Consider the following 20,803-nt stretch of genomic DNA (forward strand, 5'->3'; position numbering starts at 1 on the left):
TTTTGGCACTTTCAGAGGTTGCGGCTATATTGCAGTTAGAGGAGACTGAAAACAGACAAGCATGTGAACAACCCTCAAATAGCATCATTTGTTTAGTTTATCAGTTTACATGTTGTAATGTCTGCTGATGTTTATTGAAACGTTGGGCCTCACGATTATGAAATTATGTTTTTTTTGTTTTTTTTTTCCTCCAAACCACTTTGTTTTGTTGTCTGGCTTTCCCTTGTTGCTGATGAAAATACAGATAATGCAAAATTATCCATTTTGAGAAAGTTTTTTTAAACATGTTGTTCACAGAACCACTTTTTACATCAGGTATATCATGCACTTGACATTAAAATATAACCTTGCAAATACCTTTTAATGGCTGCATTAGTCAGTTACAATGGATAACAATGGTGACACATTTTTACAGCAGACAGTGTCATAACATCAGGAGAAATTTTCCAAATCACAGCTGCAGCATAATCCCACTGTTACCATTTAGTTTTTCACACTCATAACATTCGTTATTCAAATTTTATCATTACTGTCTAATTCCAAACACTTATTTGGTTCACCAGTGTCATTATGTTCAAGATTACAAATACAATGGATTCTGATGTCGTACATTGTTTTTTACATTCTAAGTAAAGTTGTTATTCCACTTTTAACTGAAAGAGACACTTAAATGATATTAACATCTTGGAACCATATATAACAAGAAGAAATTGATGGAGTTTTAAAGTAAAAAAGCATATGTGAAAGAAGTCACACTTACTTCATCAAACTGACAGCTGCAGAGTAAATTATCAAAGCAATGACTCATGTGAAGACATTTGCTGGCAAATAATTTTGCTGCTGAAAGTGATAAAATCATTGTTTGGAGTTTGACTTTCTTTCTATACACACACACACACACACACACATATGTGTGTGTGTGTGTGTGTGTGTGTGTGTATAAAAACAGAGTCAGTGTGCTGGCTTCAGGCTGCGTTCATCTTCCTGCTGGGCTTCATATGAAAAGCAGATGCAAATTGCCGCATCAGAAGCTGCTGCAGCTCTCTGTCGTTATGGTGCCGTGTTGCCACGGTGTCGCCATGGGGACTCCGGGGTCACCAGTGATGAGGTCACATCCCGATGAGCCTCTTATGGGAGATGGCAGACATTAATCCACTTATCACTGGCCGGCACAAATACACAGGCGTGCATGCGCGAGCGAACACACACACACACACACACACACACAAAACACGGATAACCAAGCCTATGGGCTAAGAGAAGAGGACTTTCATTGAGAAGTTGTGTGGCTGGAGGTCGGAGATCTGACGTCTTTCTTCCATCTAACTATAGCACAGCATTCATTGGCTGTAGTGTCTTTAAAGGGACAGTTCACCCCAAAGTGAAAAATACATATTTTTCCTCTCACCTGTGGTGGTGGTAGTTATCAATCTAGATTGTTTTGGTGTGAGTTGCCAAGTGTTGGGCATATCAGCTGTAGAGATGTCTGCCTTCTCTCAAATGAAACTAATGAAACTAGATGGCACTCAGCTTGTGGTGCTCAAAGTGCCAAAAAAATGCAGCTCAGCAACAATGGTTCTTTCCAGAAGACATGACCTGGTTACTCAAGAACCATGAACCTATAATTCTTGCATAATCCACATATTTTGGAAGGCGTGTTGACGGGAGTAATAAAGAAACTGGTCCTGAACAGTCTTGTTAAGAGAAATGTCGGGGTGGTGGCTGAGTCACAAAACACAGGACTTTCCCAGGGGGGCGTGTGTTCAGGACTACTTGAACTTTAAGTGAACTTTGAGTCATTTTAAGGTCCTCTTTCTTTCTTTTCCTAAACCTAACCACCTAATTGGGTCCCAGATATGATGCCCATTTTGGGCCCATACCCACTTTGTATCCTGATAGCCCTATGTTGGTGATTGGCATGGGGCCATTATGGAACCCATCAACAATCCTATATAGGGCCCATTTTTCTGCACATTTTCTACCTGTTGGCCCCACATACAAATGTAAGCTGGGGTGTAACATCATTTTTGGGACACTAATTCGCAGGATATCATATAAACCACTGTATGAGGATACCTTGCTCAATTTAATCCACAGACATTGTTGTGAGCAGAAAGTATTTTCTTTCTACCGAAGTACATTCGCCAACTGTAACACAGTGCAGAGATAACAGTGCATCCACTGCTAGTTCACCCAGCACCACTGAGCAAGCCAACATAGTCGAGGAGGATCCTATCAATGATTACATCTTGAACCATCATGGACATGAGCTTCTTTTCCATTAGTAGATGCACACTTCCTCCTGCACTATGATGTGGTTGGCAGATGTAGTTTTTTTTTTTCTTTGGGCGCTTTAAGCACCACAAAGGAGTGCCATATACTTCCATTCAATTGGAGAGAAAGCAGACATCTCTATGGCTGTCCAACACATGGCACCTCACACCAAAACAATCTAGACTGATAAATTATCACTACAGGTAAGAGGAAACTATGTAGTTTGGTTTTGAGGGTGAACTGTATCTTTAAAGAGCTGGAATTAGGGATGCTGTCAGATTTACCGTCACCAAAACTGTTAGCAGAAGGTGGGATTCACACCCTGCAGATTTACACCTCCCCTTGAAATGAAGATCAAGGACTCAAGAAGAAATAACTATGTGTTTGATGTAGCTCTGTTAGGTAATGTGGTTGGAATCTTGTCCAGGATGTTTGTTGCATGTCTTTGCATTCTCTTTTGACATTTACTACCCTTTTCTGACAGAAAAGACAGGGGGAGAGAGTGGAATGACGTGCAAAAAAGGACCATTATTGAACCAGGATCATTGCGGTTATACGTCTTAATATCTTAGACAATAGACACATCATCACTTCCCTTTAAAAAAAGAGTTCATGCCACATATAAAACCCTCAGAGATAAAAATAGATATGGTTTTTGCCAACCTTTGACATGAGCAAAAGATCTACAACAAAAGCTCACTGCATTTCTAATAGCTGCATTGATGACTCCACCCCTGCTAAGCAACATCTTTTCCTTCTCGGACGATAACTTCTCACTGCGCTGCGAATGGACGGATGCCATCAAGACAATTATCAGACCATTATGTGTCATTATATGTTCTGCAGGTACAATAAGAGCTATTTGAAGAAGGCTGACGTCTGAGGGCTGCACAAAAGTCTGGTTTATTACCACAGCGAATGGTTACTGCAGCTCAGAGCCTGCACGCGGCAATTCACATTCACCGGCCTAATGCTCCGTCTGCAGAGGAATCAAACCTGTGATGCTTCAAACCAGCCACCTGTTGCTAAAAGGCGCTCACAAAAGCTAATGTAGTTTATTAGCACAAAGGAGCATCTGAACCTGTCCGAAGGAAAAAGGACTTTATCAGTCCTGATTGAATTTATTAGCGGGAGGGCTGCCTAAATGAGCTCCTCTGTATTCCTAAATGTGTTTTATAGATGAAAGGGCTGAGCTGGAGTGGGTGTGTTGTCTGAATACTGAGGATTCACATAAAATCTGGCAGCAGATGAATGACATGGCTTCTTATTGTTGTACATGTAAAGCTGGCTGTGGAAGGATGTAAGAGCTACCCACATAAATTAATAAATAAATTCTGTTGAAACATGTTTAGTATTTGGCTTTTACCACCCATGTTAAAAACTCGAATCTTTTCGGCCTTTGTGATCCTTTTCAGAAAGAATGCCTTATCAGAAAATAATCCAATGGATACCAGAGTATACAACTAAAACTTTGACTAAACTAGAAATATTGGGTCTCCTAACCAAAAGTTGGATTTACAACCTTGAAGGCAACTGCCCCTGGGAGCCACAACTCCAGGGGTCCCTTAAATCTTAAGGTCGTTTCTATTAAAGCTTTTTTTTTGTTTGTTTGTTTGTTTTTTTTCTGTGGCCAGCTATATTTTTTATCCTTTGCAATGGGAGTGCTGGGTATTTGCGCCGCTCTACAAACACTGGCAGCGCAATAAGGCCTTGGGTGTGGATTTTGCGCTGAGTACTGCAGGTTTTTTTTTTTTTTTTTTTTCCAAAAGTTGAAACATGTTCAACTTTGGGTAAAAATGTTGCGTTCATCACTGTCACTTTGGCCATTCAATCACAATAGAGGAGGGACAGACAGCCTATCACAAAGACAAACCGTCAAATTTGACAAGGAAAATTGCTGAATAACAACAATGGAGGAGAAATATATGAATATGCTGTATCTTTCCACTTTCCATGCCTTGTCCTCATCGAAAGCAAGTACTCTACCTTATGCCACATGTTTACCTCTGTGAATATTTAGCACATAGCAACCGCAGGCAGCGAAAGCTTATAAGCGTATAAAATGCTGCGCCTTCAAAGCTCTCTCTCAATGCTTCAAGCTAGGCATTTCCATGAGGAACACCTGGCGTTCTCAGCTGGGAAAAAACTGCCCCTTATGGCTCATTTATACCCAATGACATGGATGAAACCTTCTGTCTGCATCCGTTATGTCTTTTTTGTACTCATTTTCATTTCAACAAATTTTCTTGAAGGAGGACAATAAGGAATCTAGCTATAATGATCCTAAATAAAGGAAAGGGTTGTTTGAAGATTCTTCAATTTTTAGATTTTAATATTGTAATCATGAGTTACACAGTGAGGTACACAATAAAGACTATCTAATAGAAATAGAAAAATTTAAAACCAACACCTGTTTTTGCTTCCATTTTTACAGGGTTTAGTTAAAGATCTAGGACATTTTATGCACTAATTAGACATATTTCTTTTAAGTTTTGGTCATAAATTTGTTATCTGTGTAAGTGAACATTTCTACTTTTCCAAGATAATCCATCCACCTGACAGGTGTGGAACGAACATTCTGTTCACAGGCAACAGCTCTGGTGGACATTCCTGCTTAAAACTTCCCAAGGCACACCTGTGTAGCAAGGATACTGTTTAATTAGCATGTTGATATGCCACACCTGGCAGGTGTATGGATCATCTTGGAAAAGGAGAGTACTCACTAATGCTGATTTGAACAAATTTGCAGCCATACTTTGAAAGAAATACATCTTTTGAGTGCATAAAACAGTCATAGATCTTTAATTGATACCTGTGAGAAATTGAGAATAAATAATCATGAGCACGTTAAATTGTATTTGGATAACTGTAATATCTGACAAGTTGATTATGCTTTTTTAAAAAAATCTAGAAAACTGATTACCTTGAAAAACATATGTATAACTATTAGTCTCAATTTATATTTAATTTCTATGTAATTTTTAATTCTGCTTAAAGTGTAATTATATTTACTTAATTTTGTGAAGTTGTTGCAACTTAAAAAAATGAAAAGTAATGTAATTAAGTCATTCTTCCTACGTTTTGGCAACTTCAGTAAACTGTGCCTTATATCTGTATTCTGCTGGTTGGAAACTAGTCAATCATATTTGTATTTTCTCAAACATGAAATAAAACATAACTTTTAGATCTCCTTACTTCATCATTGCTAAATTCCTCTTTGTAATGATCACGTGAAGTCACACTAACTTGGTTTACAGAAGTTGCTTAGAAAGAAGAGGGTACTTTCATTTGTCACTTTTAAGTTGCAACAACCTCACAAAATTGAGTAAATGCAGCTACATTTTGAGTAAACTTAGCAATTACTTATAAAGTAAACATAAGTTAAGATTAATAGTTATATTTACATTTTTTTTTCAAGGCAGTCAGTTTTATTTTTTATGTGAGATCAACTTATCAGATTTTAATGTGTAGTGTTAATATACACGAAAATATGTATATGTATAACTATAAGTATATTTGAAATATAGAAATTATATGATCATTTCATATTGCAAACTGTATGGCTTTTTATGTGCTCAGTTCCAGTCCTAATCTACAATTGAATATACAGGTAGACAGGCACAAACGAGCAAACGAGGCAGGAAGACAGTCAGGCAGTCAGACAGACAGGGCGCTCCAGAGGTGACCGGGGAATCCTGCTCTCTCCGTGCCGGCAGACAGAGCCTCCTCTTCGGCCACTGCTCCTCCTCCCCTCCCCTCCCCTCCCTTTGCCCTGGTTGCGCGCTGGGGGATCCGACGACGTCACACGAACACACACACACACACACACACACACACACACACACACACACACACACACACACGCCCTCTCTCGCTCTCTGCCACTCCGTCTCTCTCCTTCTCTCTCTCTCTCCCTCTCCCTCTCCTCTATGCTGCTATTCTGGGAAGTGGCGTTTGGAATAACCCCCGTGTGCGTACGAGTGTGTGTGTGCGTGTGTCTCCTGATTTCACCCTCACACACGCACACATACACACTCACAACACAACCAGACGCACACATTTTACTGTCTGTCTGACTGCAGTAGTGGAGCTCCGGCAGCAGAAATCCGGTCGGAAAGGATTCCTTCCATTTTTACGCGCAACTTTTCCTCCGTCGGCCGCCTCGCCGCGCCGTTTCCACCGCTTTCCTCCTCGACTCTTGTGGATTTCTAACAACCGGGCTGTTTTCCTAAGCGGACAACCAGCGAGGTGTCAAGCCCGCCCGGAATCGGATCCCCTGTCACCGGGGTTGCTTGTTGTCATTTTCGCACGGAGACGCGCAGCCGGAGCGCAGACAGAAGGTAAGTGGAGGGAAAACGAAACCTTACCGGACATATTCTCACATATGTCACAGTGACAGCGGGCTTTTCTGCGCCATGACGGACATTATGGGCTGTTTTCACGCCACTTGATCTTTAGTTTAGCTTATAAGGGCAAGGCTATGCAGGGGGAATACCCCGGGCACGCATTGCATTGCATGCAGATTACCCGGGTTGCGTAATATCCTGAGGAATTTGCAGTAGCCTGCACGGCCAGGCTGGCTGCAAGGCCGGGGGAGAGAAATATAGAGGGAGAGGGAGGGGGGACTGTTCGTGGATATGAAGCTGAGAAAGTGGAAGAGGTGTGATGGTGTGATTTTGCGTCTGGAAGGTCGATTTTCTGCATTTGAGTTGTGCACCAACAAACAAGCTCTGGCCGCATCTGCGTGTTTTGGCTCCTAGAAGTTCACTTGCAAACCCTTAAAATGTCACTAGACTCACCATATAGTGCTCAAAAGTGAGTTTAAGCTGTGACCTTATCTCTCTCCTGTATTTCCTTGTTGCTGCTACAGCATAATCAGAGTGACATGCCTGAGATATTTAAATTCAGGCTCACAGCTACAATGTGTTTTGTGTTCTTCTCAAATATAAAAACTGGAGTACTTTTTCAGAAGGGAGTGACTTTATCTTCATATGCTCATCGTTTGCTTCCTCTGTTTGTGTGTGCATGTATGTGTGTGTCTGTGTATGAGAGAGAGAGTGAGAGAAATGGTGGGTGGTGCGCTGGCTGGTTCCGGGAATGTTCCATGACGTGTTGCCGTCTAGAGAGGGGCCCCGGCCGGGGAGACTCCGACGCACGGCCAGGCCCTGCTCTGTCTCTCTTTCACTTAAAAGAGAGCCTGCTGTTACTCATGTGCTGGAAAATATCTCAGCCTCTCTTCGCTGCTTCATCATATAAGCAAGGCGTGTGTTGTTGCAAGTCATAATCCTGTGATCCGCTACTCATTTCTGCAGGGAAGCTTTCTCTCTGTTTTTTTCCACCTCAGTGAGGTCAGAGGTCAAAGGTCAGGGTCGAGCACTACTTTATGCTTAAGGACAGGACAGCAAGGATGATTGGCAATATGAGGCTTTGAACTGCAGCTGAAGGACACTGCGCTGGCCAGCTGCTGCCAACATGACTGTTTGGTTGTCAGAGCGGTTCTTTGATGTTTAATGTGTCACAGGAAACACAAATAAAGTCCACATTACCAATAAGGAGTAAGGACCATTAAATAGCCAAGAATTGAGTAAATTAAAAAAATAAGTAAATATTTATTACAAATTATGAGAAAGACAAACACCACAAAATTAAACATTAAACATTAGCAAAGCCGAAAAAATAAAATAATATTATTAATAAATGGAATTGTTCATTGCATCTGTATTGTCACATCTGCGTGTGTTTATTGTCTGTGTTGGCAGGCAAAGCAGCTAATTTTAAACTTGGATTGACACTGTAAAGGTGGTATTTTTAGAAACAATGAAAAGCCGCGTGCAAAACAGTGAAATAAAATGGAAGCTGAATTAAAGAGAGAAGCAGCACTGATGGAACGCTTTGTTGCTGTTTAAGGGGAGTATTAACAAAAACCATCCCAGAATGTGTTTGCAGTGTTTGTGAGGTTACAAGCCTGCAGCTGAGGAGTGTGTCTTCTGCTGTCAAGAGACATGCCGTGCACGACTGCGTGCACGTGCACATGTCTGTGGTGACTGTGTGTGTGTGAGAGCGTGTGCGGGGCAATAGACCGACCTACGTACCATCTGTCCCACTGCCACCTCAGATGGCCATTGGGGTGTGCTGCGTAGGAGCGAGCGTCCATGCACACACACACACACACAATCACACACACAAGGGTGGATAAGTGTACGGAGAACATGCATGTGGTGTGAGTTGATTTTCTACACTTAACAGTCAATTAATTTATTACCTAGGCCTTGTAGGAACTTGCATACTACAGCAGCAGCCAGTAGAGCTGAAACAAATACTCTTTAAGTACAACAATCGTTGATTCTGTGCTGCCATGAAGACATGTGTCATCACCGATAGTAATAACTTAAACCAGGGATGACTTTGTGAAGAGTCATGTGAGGTGAACATTCATTGCTCCAAATTTGCGGAGGAACAACAAAAGAAGAGACAGAGTAGAGGACCATTTCAGTTTGGAAATGTGCAAGTTGCTGTGTATACCAGCCTAGTGGGGTTGGTGGTATTAATCTCCAGTATGGCTAGCCTGCTAGCTTGGTAACCATTAATAGACCAAACCTGCCCAAACATGTTCAGCAGTAACACTGTTCTGCGCTGGCTGTGTCATTGTTTTCCTATGGGGATAGCGTGGACACCCAACTAAGCGCAAGTGCTATCCTTGGTGTAGTGTTTGCCACTAGGTTGGGGTGGTATCATGGTATTATGGTATTTAGAAATCCTGAGGGTATGCTTTTCAATACCGTCAACAATACAGGCGTACCTCTTTCTGTTAAACTCATTGTACGCAGTGCACAGCATGCACCAGCAGAGCTAATTCTCCAATCTTTGCTGGTGGTATAGGCAGCTGAGCTTAAAGACATCACGACACATAGAGATCAGTTACAGGAAAGTAAACAGCAACGGTAGAGCGAGACCATAGGGAATAACCACATGTTTTTAAAATACAACTTGGCAAATGAAGGATTTATTTTGACCAAACGGGAGCTTATGATTGTTGGAGCAGCGGACTTACTGACTAGATTACAAACAAAAGTAACCAGCGTTTATGGTTTGGGTGAGTTTTATTTTGTTTCTGTCGACTTTGAATGAAGTGTGTTTTATGATTAGTTAATGAGGCAGTTAAGTGTCATCTGTCTTTCATGACTGCCGCACACTTATACTGTCTTGTATCATATTCCCCAGTGATGGTTCTGGGAACAGGAAAGGAGTCTATTACGTATTTTTTCCTGCATTTAAAAAAACGCAGGCTAATTTTGGTGGTACAGGGTTAGGGGTAGACTGCATGGTGAAATGTTAACAGTCAAATGTGGCTACAAGGTTTATGAACAAACATAGACATTCTTATATAATCACTTTTCAACTAATCATGGGCATGCAACCTGTGATTATTAGGGTTCAGAGTATATATTTAATGTGGCCGATATAAATTGGCCCAAGTGACAGTAAGGTATGCTAGTTTAAATGGCACCTGTTGGTGGGACGTGTGATCTGTCAGGGACAGTGTCATCTTGTCTCTAAGTGTCATAACATTATGACACTAAAAAAAACACTCAAATATTAGATTACATTGGCGTGACAAGAAAATATTAACCCAAGGACCACCTACTAGCTTTTACTGGGTTTCCAAAGACATATAATGATGGTCTTCCTCAGAGGACAGTTTGTTCAGTTGTGAGGTGATAACAGATGGTTGCAAATGGAGGGGGATTGTTGCCTCTGTCTCCGCTTCAAGATGGTGCAGGTTGTGAACATCCTTCTTAAGTTGCTACTGTATGATACATCTTGATTTATTACATCCTTATGGGTGATTCCTTTGAACCTACATTATATATGCTGGAGTAATTTAAGGAACACAATGTCTAAATTGGTTTAAAACAATCATCTGAGGTTTAAATTGCTGCTGTCGAGCCACTCAAAATAGGCAGCAGCCTGTTGTGATTTTGTTAGAGTTAATTATCTGACTTGCTTTTAAATCTGCTTGATTATCAGTGCGTCTTGCTTCTTGAGAATTTCTAGCTGCAGCCGTCTGCATCTGTCTTGCCGCTGGCTGTGCATCAGTTGGTTCACCGCAGATGTGATGCGTTTGCATTTGATGTGAATTAACATCATAGCATCATAGCTGGAGAATTTGAAATGACTGCAGATGTATGGCATGGTGCGATGAAGTAACACGCCCTGAGACACCAAACACACACACACACACACACACACACACACACACAGAGTTGAGCTTCTTATTAAAATTTTGGGTTGCTGGTGTATATCCTGACATTAAATGTAAAATCGTTAACATCCTGACAGTCTGCTTGTACAGATGACAAGTAAAACCATCAGCTTTAAATACTCTGCTGCCATGGATTTCAATAGTTACATCTGGCGTCAAGTGCTGAAAGAATTATTGAACACATTGGCTTGAGATTATCATGAAAAGCACTGTTTGTCACTGAACATAATATACTAGCTGATTAAAATGTAGTATTGATGATCTAAATATGCAAAATAACTAAAGCTGTCAAATAAATATTGTGGAGTGAAAAGTGCAATATTTACCTCAGATTGTGGAGTAGAGGTGCAAGTACATTAATGAATAAATAAATAAATATATTAAAAACCTACTTGAATGAATGTACTTACATTCCCTGACTGCAGGCTCTCCAACTTTTTTTAGGGTGTAAGGAAGTCATTTGAAGACCCAGTTTTGGTCGATTAGCTTGATATCTTTGATGTTTTATAGACTAACCATAAATCACTAATGAAAGGCCAAAAAAAAACCCCAACATCAACAATAAGAATAATGACAAAATGAAGTACAAGTAATCAGGTGTATGTTTGAACAAGTGTATACACGTTCTATCTTTCTTTAAATTACCAATTTGCCCATTTTAAAAACAGATTTCACACAGAAAACGTTACTCCACTTTGTATTGTGGCTTTATTTGCCTCGTCCCGGCTGTTATTGTATTGTATTAGACACCTTCGAGTGGATTACTACCGACAAATAACAGCTGCATTGCAACATAATGCACCTGCAACACAGGAACACCGTGCTTCTCTGCTGCAAAGTGAATGGGCTTCCTCTGGAGAGCAATGAATTCAGAGCATTAAAAGAGGATTTTAAGCTTCACACTGAACTGATCCACAGTTTATCTCACTGAATGAATTGTGCGGCTTTTGAATGCAACTGCACAGTCTCACCTGTCTGTGTGTGTGTGTGTTTGTTTGTGATCACCTGAGAGCTGTAGAGGAACCTGAGAGCGCTCCGGTGACCGAGGTCCTGACAGCGATGGCTAAATTATTAAGATACACACTCACACACAAAGCTAATGAGTTGGTTGACTGGCTCCTGCTGATAAATAGTTCCTCTGTGGTTTGGTTTTACATAATACCTGCTTGGATATACACACCTGGAGCACAGGAGAGGAGGAGGTGCAGAGGAGAGGGGAAAAGTGGAGAAAAAGAGTTAAGTTAGAGTGCAAGTAAAATACAATAGAAGAGGAAGAAGTGAGGGAGGTGGAGAAAGATGAGATAAGGGATGAGGGAATGAAAGGACAAGAGGGAGGATGAGGATGAGGGAAGGAAATGTAACGGAGACCAGAGTAGAAGACAAGACAGGAAAAATGGAAGTGAGAGAGAAAAGGAGAGGACAGGCAATGAGAGAAGAGAGGATGATGGAGGAGCAGAAGGATGAGGAGAAACAGAGAGCAGGAAGAGGAGAGGCGATAGGATGAGAGGTTTCCAAGCTGTACCAACAGAGGAGTGTGTCTATTCTGTCAGCTGCTGACACACTTTTCATTTGAAGGACTTTGCTCGATAGATTGTGTGTGTGTGTGTGTGTGTGAGTGTGTGTGTGTGTGATCTCAGCTTGTTGTCCTCAGCTGTACAAAAGGAAACTCCCTCTCCCAGTCCGCTATAACCTCTAAGATGAGGACATTTTTTAAATCCCTCAGCCAGTCAATGATCACCATGCTGACTGTTGCTTCATGTCGGCCGATAGGGTTCCCCAAGAATGACTTTTTTTTTGACGGCCAACCTGACAGCTAACGTTGTCCTAGTTCCCTCGTCAAAAAGCCTATAAGATTTTTCCACCTGATTTTGCATCATTGCAGAAAATAACCTCTGTGGTGAACAAACGTTTATGATACTTAGACATTTTGTTCAGCAAGATAATTGGCCACCACTTTAATGATTTTTAAAGCCTAAATGAATGCGCCAAAAGTAAAAGTAAGCTGTGTTCAGCGCAGTTCAGCATGATGCCGTTCTGTAGTCTCATGTAGCCACTTGTTAGCAACAACCCTTTTTAAAGACATAAAAGCTTCCAAGTTCTCAGCGGGGTATTTACTGACGCATTTTATGTTGTAGAACAAAATGTGAAAGTCTCTTAAGCTTGTGTTAACCACAGACCTTATTTAAGGCTTCTAATCAAAAAAACATTCAACAAACCCATTGACTTTGAGACGAGGAATCAGAGGTGCTGACATGCTAACTCTTGTTCTATGGCAGCTTTTTAAACGAGATGGAAAGATGCTTGAAAGTAACAGGGTGGGTGTGTGTGTGTGTGTGTGTGTGTGTGTGTGTGTGTGTGTGTGTGTGTGTGTGTGTGTGTGTGTGTGTGTGTGTGTGTGTGTGTGTGTGTGTGTGTGTTTGACAGGGAATCTGAAACCCAACCTCTCTTTACTCAGAGGGAGGCACTGATGTCAGGTGGGCTGCGTCTGTGTTTGGAGAGAATGAGAGAGAGAGAGAGTGAGAGAGAGAGACCTTTACCCAAACTGGCCTACTTTCTCAACAGCTTGTAATTAGTTTCACTTCATGCATTTATGCATGAGACAGTAGAGCTAAATCAGTGTTTTGTAATCAGAAAATCCCAACTGACACAACCAACAAGCAGTTTTCCTTTTACTGTAGACTGAATGGGTTGTAAATCAAATGCGCTAACTCCTAACAAGCAACATATGGAGCCGAAAACTACTGCAAATATAGCGTTCTTCAGCATGGGTGGTTGTCTGAGCCAAGCCATGAGAATGGATGCTTTTATACTAGGGCTGCAAATTGTGAGTTCTTATTGATTTATTGGTCAAATTAACGGTTGATTAATCATTTTTTGAAAAAAAAAAAAAGAAGTATAATTTTGCTAATCTCAAACAGTACCAAATGTATTTTATCCTCAGTCAAAGCTCACAGTATGATACTCCATATATTTTTTACAGCATTTCATTGCCTATTGATTTATCAATTAAATTTCACATGTTCGATTAAATTCTTAACGGCCGATTAATCGATTATCGATTAATTGTTATCATCCATATTTTATACCATTTGAATATCATAGAAAAAAGATGCTATTTCTAGGGCTGCACCATTATATCGGGGCGTCTTGTATTTCATGTCTCTATCTGCTGGTGGGCCATCACGACAAGAGTATGCATAATATAATATTTCTAATATATAATCCAATAATGTATAGTCCACTACAAAAGAGACTTGATGATCACTAAAATTAGGTGGGAAGAGCTGGATATATTGATACCGGTTACTGGCTAAGTGAGTTGTTTTTATACTGGCATAGCAGATATTGGCAAAAAAAAATCAATAACATGAATCCGTAGCTATTTCCCTTGAAGGTTTTGAGACAACCATGTTTCCTAGAAATGACTTTTTGTAGAGATAAATGCTACTTAAAAACTAAACTTAAAAACTAGAAGAATTTCTTTGACGTATACCTTTTAGTTTGGCCCATATCCTATTCACTAACATGGAGGGTGTGTATTCAGGTTGCTCCTACTTGATAAAAAGCTTTTTAAGGTAAATACTGTTCTATTCAAGATTAAGATGAGAGGACTGATATGAGTTTGATAATTATGCATTCAGAACATGTGAGAGTCCAGACAGACACAGAGAGAAACTTCTCGTCAAAAGACTCCTCTATATGAAGTATCCTGTTAGCTAGCAAGCCAGCCACTAATTAAACAGGGTTTATCTGTTATCTTTGCGATCACAAGCAAAAAACTGGGTCTTGCTGTTTAAGCTAGCTGCTTGATAAGTAAGCTAACTGCCTGGAAACAACTGTGCCTTTGTTCTGTGTTTGTGCCCGTGTTGAAACCATTAGCTATAAGCTGTAAATGTGGCTTTTTGATGGATCTTTTTAGCAGACATTTTAACTTGTCATTCAGAAAAAAAAAAACACAGGTGCAGCTAATGTCATTAACAATGTCTCAGTTCCATTAAGTGTCCTAGAAAGCCATGACAGTGAGCCGACATCCACAATGCCAGTAACCTTGAACCAGTTCACCTAAATGGAGTGCACTTTTTACTGTCATTAATTGCACCTGTGCTTTTGCTGCAACGACAAGCCAAAAATATCTGTTGTGAAGGTCTACTTTGAGGAGGGTTAACGTTAGCATTTCCCCCTGGCTCTCTGTATAGGTTTTTAAACAATTTTCAACACTGAACCACTAGCACAGAGGTGAAACTGCTGTCTTCTCGTCTGACTCCTGATAAGGTTAAAGTTTATTCCTTCATGCCAGGAGACTAAAATACAACTTTTCTTTATGGGCAGAAAGTACAAAGGAACAAAGCCAGCAGATAGCAGTCTGGCAAAAACTTGAGTTTTTGTTTGAATATTCAAAAACTTTATCTTAAACTGCTGAGTATCTAATGTGAAGCTCATACACAACCATTTCATGTTTGGTTTTATTAGATTTTTTAAAAATAAACAGCTGAGTAACTTCTCGAACATAGATGACACCATATTCCCAGCAGCTCCGGTATGATTAAAAAAACATGTCAGTCATCTAAAACACCAGAAACCTTCCAACTTTTGATGTCAGTCTCTCTCAATCTACTGCTGCTATTTTGCAGCGATGTTCATCATTCATGCACACCCACAGAAACGAAACCACAACTGAAATACGTTTGACGACACAAAATTGTTTTTTCGGTGTTGATCGAAGCATGAAACTCTCGATTTCTCTCAGTGCAAAAGTCTCACTTTCCTGCTTGCAGTAATTCACTACGTATGTATAAAACCCAGCAGAGTACAATTATACTCCCTTTACTACAGGGGGGATGTCCAGTGGCATTTTGGGAAACATAGGATATCTAACTGACGAATGTGAGGGCGGTTAGGTAGGTGAATCAAAAATGGAAAATGAAAATGAGGTGCACATCAAAGAAGTTTTTTCCCCTTAAAATCTAAAAAAATCTGTTGAAAATTTGATTTTGAAAAATGCCATTTGCACGTAAAACTGTATTTTCTCTGTTACTCTTTCTTTATTATGTTATTGGGTCTTCATTTTTTTTAATTCACTTTAGGGACTGTGACATATACTGTAATCAGCAACTTTTGCCATTTTCTTTCCATTTTTCTCTTATAGTTTTATTTGTAGATTCATTTTCTGAGCTGCCCTTGCTGAAAGAGGACATCTTTTACTGTCAGCTTAAACTGATCTGTTTTAAAAATGGGTGTTATCATTAGAAATGAGGTAATAGGGAATCTTGAATATGCATCACTGTGTTAAACCATCTGACTCTTGTTGGTGTGCAGTTCCCAAGCTCTGCTGCCCACTCTGATATTATCTGCTTCATTGGAGTTAGCACAATTAAAACACATCAGCTACTGCTGTAGGTTTAAGTTGAGTTATTTGCATATCCATACAAAAGATAAGAACACTTCAAAAATATCAGGGGATGAAACGAAATCCAATCTCCGCGGGTGAGACAGAACAGAAACCCCAACGGGCTTTAAAAAAAAAATCCAAAGAAAAAAATGACAAAAGAAAACTGAAAATCGAGATGACAAACGGCTGACACGAGTGATCTGAAACTCTAAGACAGAATCTGTTTTTATTTGTTTATTGTTGGATTCAATGAAGGGTTTGAAATGTCAGTGTCAAACACTCAGAATCCGCTAAGAAAACTACAGAGACTTCTGTGTTTTTAGAAATTTGAGATTACAAACCACAGGATCAGCATGTCACTCCCGTTGTCGTGGAATTTTTTCAAAAACAACTGCTGGTTTTTATTTTCCTGACATAAATTTAAATACCACATTTATATTTATATGCTGAGAGAGACTCATGACCTTTTGACCTTTAAACCTGTCACAAATATGTTCCCAATCTACGTGTTTATTTTTCCACTTCAAGGGCAAAAGTATGTGGATGCCTGAAGAGTACACCCATGTACGATTGTTGAACATCTCATTCTAAAACCAGACTTCACTGGGCTGCAGTAACAGCCTTTACTCTTTTAGGAAGACTTTCCAGATGTTGAACCTGGCTGCAGAGATTGACAAGAGCATTAGTGAGGTCTAACACTGATGTTGGTTATCAGGTCTGGCTCACAGAGTTCCAGTTCATCCCACTGGTGTTGGATGAGACCAGGACAATCAACTTCTTCCACAACAAACTTTGAAAACCATTTCTTTATGCACCTGGCTTTTTGTACGGGGCATTTTTAGGTTGAACTGTGAAAAGGTTTTTCCCAGACTGTTTTCACAAAGTTAGTGGAAACTATTTTATAAAATATATGCTGTTTGGGAAATAACTTTGATTCAAACAGTTCCCAGGTAACCTTCAGAGACTCCATGGAGTTACTGGTCATATCCAAGAAATATAACTTTTACACATTTTTCACAGGTTAGTACAGAATGAACAAACAGGATATAACATGTTGACTGAGCTTTAGAAGTGCAGTCAGGGGTTTGAATGCCGATTACAAACTACCGTCGTAGTTTGTAATCTGCTGATTGTCGTCTTTTAGGTGTGTTCATGCACAACTTTTTGGCCGAGACACAGGTGACATAAGGCAACGCATCATTCAGCTTTGTCACAGCTCGTTCTTAGATGAAGATTTGGTGTATCCGGGCCTGAACAATATATTAAAACGGACAGATGTGAGAATGATAACTGCCTGCCAGAAAGTAAATAAGTGTATTTCCTTTAATGTCAAACTATTGCTTTAAGGTGTCTTGAACTGGATCTAAAGGAAATGCATGTTTTTCATGCATGCACTTTGTGTACTTTGGCCATAGTACACAAATGGCATCCATTTTGGCCACATAGTGTAGCTCTTGGTCAAACACTGTCATATATTCTCATGCTGGTCCATAGAATATCAGTGTTTTGTTTTTTTTTTATCCAAAAATTGCATATGCATCAATGATTTTGTCCTGAAAAGGTTAATAAAAACCATGATGAGACCATGATATAACACTTTTTGTTATGATGATAAAACACTTATAACGCATTTTGGGATATGCCAGGACTCAGCATGACTCCAGTCCAAGAGGCAGCCATGTTGTTTGCACATGGTCTTAAAGTAACGCACAGTGTGTTTACAACAGTGGAGTTAAATAAAAGGACGTAAGCGCGTCTTTATCATCTTTTATGTCTCTCTTTCTCCCTCAGGGGCTGTGGCCAGTTTGTCGACTTGCTTAACTTGACCAGAGGAAAAACACTTACACAAGGTAGGACCAACAACACTAATAACTGTGTATGTGTGTGGTGGTTATAGCTCGCAGTCTCACACAACATAGTAACTCAGATGTAAAGATACACGATGCTGATTTATGGAAAAATGGAGGATGGATATATTAGTCAGTCTGAGTGAAATTTGTAGAACCTGAGCCAAAAGTTTGGTAGCATAAATTAAATTTTAGCTGCAAATAAAAGAAGTCAGCAAACTGGAATGATTGACAAAATTTTTCAGAAAAACTGTTGCAAAAGTAAAATTGCCTCAAGTGAATCCCTTGGGAGACATTGGATTGACATTTTGTTTTTTTAAAAATTTGTGAAAGCAGAGAAAGACACATTTACTCTAAGCTATGAGAACAAACTCCTGAGTGGAGTAGATAGTGGAGAAAATTGTGGAAAAAAGGGCCGTCTTTGTAATAATACCCATCATTAGGCTTTAAAATGGCCGATCCTTTTGTCATGAGAGAGAAAGAGAGGCTCACACAGAGAAACAGACGGTAAGACAAGGAGAGAGTTGAGCTGTATTCATTTAACCAGAATTACTCTTGCTGTTTTCTCCTGGCTGGTTGCCGAGGCAACCGGCCAGCTTCGTTACCAGAGGTGTGACCTCGACTGGGAGTGTAAATGGAAAAAACTCACTTTAATGGTCCTGCTGACTGCCATCATGTAAAGTTTCTCTACTCTTGACTGCTTCGCATGTTTTAACTCCACCCCAGAAATGAGTGAAATCTGCTCTGTACACACCAGGAGTCATCAGGAGTGGTGCGGTTGTTTAGAGTTGTCTTGTGTTGGAAGATCTAATTTGGTTTTACAGTTAAATGCTGAAGGCAGAGAAATTGTTGTGATGCCAGCTGTAGTAAAATAGATCCAAGAACAAGGACAGAATGAGATGCACTTTAGTGTTGCTTTGACAAACTGTGATGAGATACACAGTTCTGCCAGCTGTTTTAACAACGACAGGAGTCAACAGGACAAAAAGTCTTATTGTCTTAAGGTAATACTTTTCACCTTATAATGTCAAAGTAACGCCAATTTTTATTTTAACATTAAAGCATTTCATGATCTAACAAGTTGTTGTTACGACAAGAATTCAGTGTGTTGACAGACATGAATAACCTGTTTAAAGTCATGTTTTTGGAGTATCCCGTTTATGTGTTTGAGCATGACCACACAATATTCTGTTTTTTGTAAGCCCTAGTGTCCTAGCTGGAATACTCATTGACACAATACTCAATGCTCATGTAAACACCATATCCCAAATGTGATCATAACTGAGATAAGCCTCGTAAATGGGTTATCCATGTCCATGTAAGCATACTCATGGTTTCTAGATATAACAGAAAAATCTGGAATATAGTAAAATATCCTGTTATAACATGAAAAATATAAATGAATCAAATATTGTTTTTTTGTCATGGTGGCAGCAATGTGTTGTGGTACAGTAGGCCTTTGTATGGAAACTAGAATTACTGGCGTGCATGACAGCACATACGTGTATTTTTTTTCATTGCAACACAATGCGTCACTTTACTGGGGAGTGCGAAAAATTCATGCCATGATCACGAGAAAACATCACGTGGAGGTGACAACATAGTTATTGTGGGATCATGAGAAGAAATGGCTTTTCACAGTCATCTAACTTTATTGTTCTCTTAATCATTAATAAATCCTTAGAAAGTTTATATCTTGATCAAGACAAAAAAAAAAGATCTCAGTGTGTGACAAGAGATTCAGCTAAAATCTTGCTTTCCACCTCTTTTGATTTGTTACTTTTTCTAAAACAACACCCCTTACAAAAACAAAAAGTGATTTAATTTCATTCTGTCAGAATGAAATCACTTAAATAATCTGTTAAATCGTGACACTGGTGAGTGACCATAGTCCCTGATGCAGATTTCATTCCAAAGCTTATATAGTTCCCACCAGTCATTTTTTCCTCTTTAAAAATAAGCTTTTTTTTTTTTTTTTTTTTTTGAAAAGTACATAGAGACCTAACAGGAGGCCAACAAAAGCATAAGCTTCATTTTCATTGTACATTATAAAAACGATAAGCTACAATGGGGAGGTCAAAGGTCAGAGAGACCTAAACATCTTGAAAACAGATATTTGAAAGCATGACCTCCCCCCCACAATGATCACAATGGATCATGTAGGTGAGGATGGACATATTTCCATTTTGAATCACAAGTCAGAAGAATATTAGAGAAAGGAGAAGAGGTGGAATAAGGTGCTGATTAAGGATAGATTGAGAGAAATTGACTGTCACAGAAAAGAAAAGATTTTGGGATTAAATATGAAGAAGGCCTTTTGCAATGGCTGTTATGTGTACTTAAAAAACAACACATGGATGCAAGAAGACAGTGATGTTGAAGCGTAAAGTCAGGCCTTTTGCTATCTGTTCTTTTTTAAATGTGTGATTGATGCAGATTGGTGGATAGAAGAAGCAGCTTATTGTGTGTATGTGTGTGTGTGTGTGTGTGTGTGTGTGTGTGTGTGTGTGTGTTTGTGTGCGTGTGCCAGTGGTGTCACTTCCTCTTCCTGTGAAACAGGCTGCTTCATATTTAGGACGAGATGAACGATGTCATTCAAACACCGTCTGTCTTTCTCTCTCTATATGTGCTCGTATCCGCCACTTAGTGTGTGTATGTGTGTGTGCGTGTGTGTGTATGTGTATGTGTATATGTGTGTGGTTGACTCAGACAGTGCACAGAAATAGATCATGTAAAGCATAGATTACTATCTGCACCTCAAAGAACAAATATGTAGTGTTTAAACTTCATAGTGTCATCTCTGTAAAACACACACCCTCGCTCTCTCTCACACACACACACACACACAACAGAAAACATACACAGGATGTGCATCACCGCTTGCAGACTGCACATGCTAGACATGCACATACTGTGTGTGTGTGTGTTTATGTATGTATATACACTTTACTTTAGCACTTTTTCAAGGTCTTTTTCATGTTTGTTTTTTACTTTTTGGGCCATGTCTTGTTGGGATGCTCATTACCTTCT

At 39.7% G+C, this 20,803-nt stretch overlaps 1 protein-coding gene across 1 annotated transcript in view; it reads left to right on the plus strand.

Annotated features, from left to right (window-relative positions):
* Window positions 1-6,150: 6,150 nt before the first annotated feature.
* Window positions 6,151-20,803, plus strand: part of hivep2a (HIVEP zinc finger 2a) — a 116,144-nt gene continuing 101,491 nt past the window's right edge. The window contains exons 1-2 of the mRNA XM_042503671.1: window positions 6,151-6,614; window positions 17,718-17,776. The gene's annotated coding sequence lies outside the window, so the exon portion shown is untranslated. The remainder of the gene's footprint in view (window positions 6,615-17,717; window positions 17,777-20,803) is intronic.

Source organism: Plectropomus leopardus, chromosome 16, assembly GCF_008729295.1.
Source record: "Plectropomus leopardus isolate mb chromosome 16, YSFRI_Pleo_2.0, whole genome shotgun sequence".
Lineage (NCBI taxonomy): Eukaryota > Metazoa > Chordata > Actinopteri > Perciformes > Serranidae > Plectropomus > Plectropomus leopardus.